Source organism: Coffea arabica, chromosome 7c (assembly GCF_036785885.1).
Source record: "Coffea arabica cultivar ET-39 chromosome 7c, Coffea Arabica ET-39 HiFi, whole genome shotgun sequence".
In the NCBI taxonomy this organism is placed as follows: Eukaryota; Viridiplantae; Streptophyta; class Magnoliopsida; order Gentianales; family Rubiaceae; genus Coffea; species Coffea arabica.
Window position 1 is genome coordinate 20861361 of NC_092322.1, and position 8607 is coordinate 20869967.

The window sequence follows — 8607 nt, forward strand, 5'->3', positions numbered from 1 at the left end:
ACACCATTTCTTCAAGACTACTTCTCCCTTTAGCTTGAAGAAACTCTTCACCCTCTCTCTACAAACAAGTTCTTAGTTTTATATTTTAGTTTTTATCAAACAAAGGAGCAAGCCTTGTGCAAGTTTCATATCTTGTAAGTTCTTTTATATTCTGTCATTCAATATCATTCAATCAAATGGTCGGCTGAGTCGCGTCATATTCATATCCATTTACTTGTTTTATTTACTTTGATTATACTAATTATCCATGGACGGTTATACCGCCTGAGCTAACATTCTAACTTGTTTTTATATTTTATTTACATTCTGTTTATACATGGCTGGTTCAACCGCCTGTATTAACTAGTGACAGTCCGACTGCGACCCACTTCCTAACATTTATGCTTTCAATTCCTTCTACTTTATTTACTTTCTTAGTTTAAGGGGCTAATCCCTTGTCCCGTATATATATATATATATATATATATATATATATATATATATATATATATATATATATATATATATATATATATATATATATATATATATATATATTTTAATAGTAAAATAAAACATATATCTCTAATATTTTATTATTTATTAAGAAAAATATTATTTTATTTATTTTTTAAAGAATAAAAATAATTATTTTTTGTTTTTTCGAACTTGAATTCGATCTCGACTCAAATCAATCTTGAGTTTTAAATTGATAGTTCGTCGAGTTCGAGGTCGATAAAACTAAATCAAGGTTGGATTCGATTAGTTCAATACTCAACTTGACTCAGTTGGTTTATAACCCTACCTCAGATGCACAAAAACGAAGTCGTTGGAGCAATGCTTTTTGCCTTTTGGGCGTTTTTTTGCCATTTGGTTGGCGAGTCCCCTCAAAATTCGAAGCACCCAGGCCGCCGGAGGCTACGACAGCATGCCAGGCAAATCTGAGGTCGGATCACGTACAATCTCGCAGCGGCGTCAGCTCCAGCACCAAATTCGCAGCCAATTCTCCGGGCTACAAGGTTGGTGCCCCACGGTTGCTTCTCCCGGCACTATCTCTTCCTCCTGGCATTAGATTCTGCCTCCCTTCTTTGTGTATATTTGTGCGTATACGGTGGCCATTTTTTTCTTCTTTTTTTTTTCTCCCTTATTTGACTCATTCTGTGTACAAATTTTATCTATTTGATTTTGTTGGAGTGTCGATGTCATTGGCAATTTTGAGCTTAGCAAAGTGTTACTTTTTCCGAAAATATTGCTAAATCCGGTTGAACTATATATCTGGCTAGAATATGGCTTAAACATAGGATAAACTCAAATTTAGCTGCCCAAAAAACAAACCTATGTAGGAGTCCGAACAACTCAACATGCTAATCTGAATGGAAGGAAAATTAGTTGACAAGGTGCAAATGTGGCATAAAGGCACCAATTTGCGCCTTGTGAATTCATAACAATCTTAGAAGAATGTGCTTTGATATTAAGTTAGTGAAAATCATGAAGGCAACTGGTTGATAAAAGGAGCAACTCATATTGATTTAGTTGCTATGGGGATTTTCTAATATTTTTTTTGCCCTTCATTGATAATTTTGATGAAGAAAAAAGAGCAATGCAAATTGATCTAGATGCTTTGCGAACTTTCTAATTTTTTTGCCCTTCAACTATTTGCCTTTGTATTCTGCCATCTTTTGTTTATTTACTAGTTGACTAGGTGCTCATGTCTTGCGTAAGTTTGGCCAGATTTTGCTTTTATATCCATAGAAGAGTTAGTAGGAATTAGTTGGCAAAGGAGAATATAGAGAGGTCATATTAGACACACACGGTTGTATATTTTATATATAGAAAGGCATTTACATTTACAGGTCCTATTACCATAGTGACATATTGTTAATTCAACCTGATGAAGTAGGATCCTGACAACGATGAATTGCTCTTGGCCTGATGTAGTAGTCTGATGACTGGTAGATGAAGTTATTTGTAAATTTGGAAGTCTTCTGCAGGAAGCTTCTCTTTGCCCACACAACACATCATACAGTAGTAGTACAATAGCCAGTTGATCGTCATTTAGGTTGTTGATACTGCATCCAATATAGAAAAACGCTATGTGACAAAATCGAACTTCTCAGCCATAATCTGATCAACTGTAGCATTGCCGATATATTATGCGCAATGCAAGTGTATATGGCTGATCAACTGTAGCATTGCCAATATAGTATGTGCAATGCAAGTGTAACAAATCATTTAGGACATCTATGTCAGGGGAGTATATAATAATTCGAATTGTCCTAAATGTGAAAATTTCAACAGTTTTATGCTGCATTATAACATAGTGAAATAGATTACCACAAAAATGAAGAGGACGAAGTGTGATTTAAGTGCTTATGATATAAGCAAACACACATATCAAACAGAACTGATTGTAAACTCCAGAATTACAGATTCCAGGAATGTCAGGCATTAGGAGTGTGCAAATGAAATATGTAGTTATATATCTAAATGTCAATCATCAGTAGCACGAAATATTCAAAAAGTTGGCTTCAGAGCACCGCCAAATGGTATATCTCTAAAATTGATGTGGGACAAGATGGGTGAGATCTTGCCTACTAGTGTGAGCAGAAGATCAAGGATCTTGAGACTGTTTTGGGTCTGTGAACATTATCATGGATAGTGTCGTGGTAAGAAAAGAGGGGAAGAGGTAGAGAAGCTACGAGAGGAGAACAATACAACTAATAAACCAAAACTCAATCTTTATTCATCAAATTCTCTGCTAAGAATGACGTAGAAACATAAGTATTTATAAAGTAAAAAGCTACCTGAAACTCCTATTTCCATATCCTAAATTGGGAAAGTAAGTATTTGTAGAACTTTAGAACTTTTAGGAACTTTCCCTTTCCCTACAAGAATGACTTGAATGACGTACCTAATGTTGTAGATAACTAAATGAGGCCCAAAATGATGACAATCTGGAAATTTTGAGTGACAAAGGAAAGACAAAACATAAGGCCTAATAATAGAAACTACTGAACACGCAGAGAAATTTGACCATTCGTTAGACCCTAGGAATCACCATGCACAGACTCCTCCAAACCAAAACTTCTTCTTTTTTTGGGAAAGGATCTTTTAGTTATACTCTTAGCTTCCATGGATGAGAATATTTGTCCAACCAGCTTATGGTTGGGAAACTAGTAGAGAAATTGGTAGAGAAAAAGTTAGGGAAGGGAAACCAGTTATTATGGCTTTTTGATGATTAGAACTCAAAGCTTCCAAAATATTGTTGCTAGCTGTGTCAATTGGCTGCTAACCCAGCAACAAAGCTTCAATTCAACTGAATCTATGAGCCATGCCATCTAATGTAGAGAGAAAAGGTTGCAAAGCTTCTAATTATTTTTTTTTCAATTTCGTGCACTTTTATCTTTTAACAAAGCAACTTCTTTTGGACCTGCTTTCAAAATCTTTCGAGAAAGTCTTGAAGTTTGGAAAGAGTTCTGCATTTGTAACCATATTGGCCAAAAAAGAAGAAGAAAATGTGGCTGATAAAGAGGAAGAAAGTTGGGGCTCTGAATACCAAACTGATATAGGCAAGCTGGATGAGATCTTGTGTACTAGCGCGAGCATAAGGAAGAGAGGAACTTGGGACTCTTTCAGGGCTGTGAACAATAACCGTGAACACTAACATGGGGACAAAAGAGAGGAAGAAGTAGAGGAGTGTTCTTGGTGACTGTGAATCATGGACTAAGGTACTGATTTCATAATTCTGAATTGGATGGTTTGTGTTTTAGTACAGTGAGTTGTTCAGAGATAAAACTAGTAAGGAATCTCATAGGATGCCATGAAATTTTGGTGGGGTTACTTGGCAATGTTGGTTTTGACTTGTTCTCAATTCAGGTATTGAAGCCTTGGCAAGACATGGAGACATAGAACCAATACATTGCTATTATTTACAGCTTTTAGTATTTTGTGTGCATAGTATTTGCCAGTTGCGAGTTGGAAGTTTAATGATTAGAAATTTAGTAACCTAGTTGGGTTCTCAACTTACATAACTACCTTCTCTTAACTTCTATCCAAGGAAGATAAAGTGGTCTTTTTGGAGGTGCTTGTGGGTCAGTCCCATAGGCTTGTGGCGATTGTTGGATGTCATACTCAATTTCTAGTTATTTAGTGAACATATCGCAAATGCTTTGCACCATTCACAGCCTAGTAATGTCTTTGAAGTCATTACAAAAACACCATATAATGGCCTCGTACTAAAATAAATTGCTGATACAAGGGATTTCAGAGATATGGCCTCATACTAATATAAACTGCTGGTGTAAGGGACTCCAGTCTCTGGAATCCAAGAATCCCCAGTAATAAACTTAGAAACTGTGAAAGGAATGACTTCCTCGGACTGATTCAATGCTTTATATCCCACCCATGAAATTCGTCTCCCTGTTCCTGCACCAGGGCCCCAATTACCATATTCTCTATAGGTTAGCTCATCTGTGCGATGGCCAGGCCACTCATACCACCCAGCTGGATCTACGATGCTATCCAAGTAGGATTGCATCACAATCACGGTTGACCATGCAAACCACGGTCTTCCAAGAAAAGCGTGAACCTGAGATTTGTTGGACTGTAAATCTGGGGCTGCCGTCAAAGTGGAATTTTGAATGACAAATCCACTAACTTGATTGGGGATCTTTTTTCCCTGAAGTAATAATGCGGTTAGGCAACCATGCATAAAGGTTGCAGCTTTGAAAAACTGCTGCAGCATCACCAAACACAAAATCAACAGTGCCATAGATGTCACACTCCTTGTAAAATTGCTTGCCCGACTTTGCATAGAGTGTGTCCTGGTACCCTAAAAATGAACATCTGTAAAATGATGATTGGTCAGACTCGGACATTAGGGCAACAGCTTGACTGCCTTCTCCTGCTGAGTTTTCGAAAGTAATGTACTTTGCCATGAATCGATAACCTTTAACAGCTGCAAGCAATGTCATGTAATTGCATTTTAATAAGCTTCATTTGCCATGAAATGGAAAAGAAAAGATAATGTTTATGAAAAGAAAAAAAGAAAGGAAAAGAAATGGTAAATACAGCTTGCTCAAAATTTTAAATCCTATGTGCATTATTTGTGCCACTGAAAAACCAAAATGAACTTCAAAATCTTTATCTTCCAAAACTATGCAACCTGAAAATCTCTTTATGTATATATGATCTTTGAATATTCTTTCTACTGATAAGTTGATATTATTATTGCCAAAGAAGTAAGCTTCCTGCAAAGAAGTCAGCAGTATTTACGATGGGCGTCTATTCTATGTTATTAAATTTAGACATCGTACAGTGTTGAATGTATGAATTACATAATCTTAATAATGCAGCATGGTGTATGTGAAATTGTAGTAGTACTCCAAGGAGAATAGATTGCTGCAAGAATCAAATGAGCTTGAAGCATTAAAGTTTTGAAATTCGAAAGCCACTGTAACTTTGTAGAGCTAGACGTAGTAGAGGGTACATACTATATGGGAAGACACAATGTGTGCATGTTTGATATTGTTGAAATCTTGTGTTTGATATGGATATAGGCAACAATTAAATGCTGAAGTTGCATTTCTGTGTGTGTGCGATTATCTTTATCTGAGTGTTTGCATTTTGTTGTTCAACTTTTTTTACCTTCTCCAGTTGTAGGCATGCTTTATTTGGTCATATTTACATGGTTTAGGATACTATATGGGAAGAAACAAAGTGTGCATGTTTGATATTGTTGAAATCTTGTGTTTGATATGGATATAGGCAACAATTAAATGCTGAAGTTGCATTTCTGTAAGTGTGCAGTTATCTTTATCTGAGTGCTTTCATTTTGTTGTTCAACTTTTTTCACCTTCTTCAGTTGCAGGCATGCTTTATTTGATTATATTTACATGGTTTAGGATACTTCTGCAAGCTTATGAACCACTACGATTTCCTTAGGCTTCTTAGTGTAAATGCATTAATTTTGCCCATTGGGTAATTGTTATCAGTTAACTCAGTTTTCCTTCCTTTTGTACATGCTTGTAGGCCCTAAAAAATATTCATTTAAACTTCTCTTGGAAGAATGAATATGAAGAAATAGGACAAAGCAGTGAGGTTTGATTTGATAAACAAAACGAAACAGACTGTAAGGCCTTTGGATAAAAGGGCAAAATCACAAGGTGAGAGAGGGTGAGAATAAGAACATAAATTGAGAGACTAAATTTCTGATTATTGTTTTCTCACATGCAAACAATCTGGCAACTAGGCCTTTATGTAAAACTAAGATAAATCCATTCCGTATCTCACTTTAGTACCATAACACACGCGGACTCAATAACATAGACAATATTGATATCAAATTCTAGCTAATAAAGTTTCTGAAACACAGCCATATCACCTAAATAATTGGAATAGACTTGTTTAAACCTACTAGAAGGCTTCTTTGCTGCATTAAAAGGAGAGCTTCAATGAACTGCAACAGACAAATGGTGAAGTGCTATAGTGTGGTGAAGAAAAAAGAAAGAAGAAACAAAAGGAAGACTTCTGATGTCCCCTGTTTTACCCACTCTGCCTTTTACTACTCAACTTTTCATTAAAATTCACCATTTAGACGTAAAAAAGCTGAAATGTTGTGATCCTACTAAAGCAAAAATAGAAAGCATAAATTGCAGTCAGAAGTCCTTACAAACAGTGGCAGTTTTGTAAGTTTTGAACTCAGGGAATCTCCTGTTCATTGTGATTTTGGTTAAATTTTCACCGTCTCCAATCAAAGCTATATTTGTCTTATTTCCCCACACTTCCACAATCTCCTCATAAATACCCGCCTCCACATGAATGTAGTACCTGGATTGACTCTGAATGGGTGCCGATGCAATGGCATCCATTATCTTTCTATATGCTCCAGGTCTTGTCTTGGACACGGTTGCATTAAACATAATGCCATTTCCATGAATGTTGCTTGATTTCTTGTGTCCTTGCAGCTGGAAATGTATGGAGATGTAAACAGATATAACCAATACAATCACAATGACCACTGGAGCGCCCTTAGCCATAGCTTCCTACCTACACCTGGAGGTTAGTGGTCGATGCTAATAGCTGCCTGAGAGTTCTTTTTTTTAATTAGTCGGTTGCAGGGATGAGTGGCAATTCCAACCTATCACCTGGAGATGTTGCTGACAGGCTAAAATTGTTTCTCTCAGGCACGAGTAAAAGAGGCAGATGACTACTTCAATAATGTCTCAAGACAGTTTGTAAAACATCCAAAGCTTATGGTGCTCTTTCAAGTTGCTATGCCAAGAAGTTGATGAAGAAAACTAAGGAACTTATGCAGAGAATGACAGCATCTCGTTGTAACACAAAAGTTATCATACATGAAAATGCTTAACCTCTAATTTGAGTTGTGATAGACTAAGAGACTTCGAGAAGTTTGTGAAAGGAATGGAAACAAAAGGCATTTTGTTGCAGCAACTTTGAGTACTACTTCTTGTTGAAAGCATATGCTGCTGATTATTATACTAAAGCCACAGGAAAAGTCTTGAAGAAAATCGAGATGGAGGCTCTAGTTCATGCAGGATCCAACATTTCTTTTTCATGGCAGCAAAGGAATGCTTAAAAGCTAGCCTGGCAAAAAAGTCTTCTGAGATACTGAACAAGGCAGAGACACTCAAGGGGGGAGCAGAGTGTGCGGTATATGTTCACAAACTTCTCCTTGATATGAATTCGCACTCGACTAACAAGAACTAGAATTCAGTCGTCAACTCTGGCATCTGTGCAACAAGAGGGGCAATGTAAGCAACTCAGAGCATCATGACATGATACGATTTTCAATCAGTTGGGATGACATTTGAGGAACTGAAAGGATTTTCCAGGAAGGGGAATCTCTGAAAACCCATGGCTTATGACTTGGAAGTTTTTGAGGACTTGTTTAATGCTTAAGCTGAAATGAGATTGCTGGGACAGGCAGAAGCAGTGGTACGAAGCTGTGGCGAGTGGAATGAAGGTTCCTGCAGAGGCATGGGACCAACTGGCATATCTATACTACAAAGATAATCAGATGAAGAAGCCTGTTGATGCAATGACGAAGGCCTTTCTATTGTGAAGGCATTTGTTGGACATTAAACCGCATAACATATATTGCATGTTTTGAGTTTTTAATAGAAAATGGAGATGCAGAAATTTACTGATATTGATGGGGAACGATATCATAATTGCCAAGGAATTGGTTAGATTTAAAATTGTTACCTTAGTCCTGAAAAAGGAAATAAAAGACTAGCTCTCTGTTTTTGTGCTTGTATTTTTATTCTATTTTGGTTTTCAGACATAATGTTTCATTATTTCTGGCGGTAACCTACTATAGCCAACTGAAACTTTAATCCTTACGCAAAAAAGGATGATCTGGTTGTTGAATTGCTTTGAGTGTATAATGCAAATGGATAAAAACCATTTCAGGCCAATGGACATCTTTGGGGGTAATGAAGAATTGCGAATGGGTAGAACCATTTCAGGCTAATGCACATCTTCGGGGATAATGACCTGAAACTGCCTGCTACATAAAAATATGCTTGGTATTCAGAACATAATTTACTTCCTGCAAAGACCTGTCATGCAATGAATCATCTGCGGGCTTTCCTCCTTGGTCGGTGA

The 8607-nt window shown here is 36.8% G+C and overlaps 1 long non-coding RNA gene across 1 annotated transcript; it reads left to right on the forward strand.

Annotated features, from left to right (window-relative positions):
* The first annotated feature begins 787 nt into the window (after positions 1-787).
* Positions 788-8257, forward strand: LOC140010133 (uncharacterized). The gene is made up of 3 exons (XR_011817379.1): positions 788-998; positions 6945-7038; positions 7164-8257. It is a non-coding gene; the product is annotated as an uncharacterized lncRNA (long non-coding RNA).
* Positions 8258-8607: the final 350 nt, after the last annotated feature.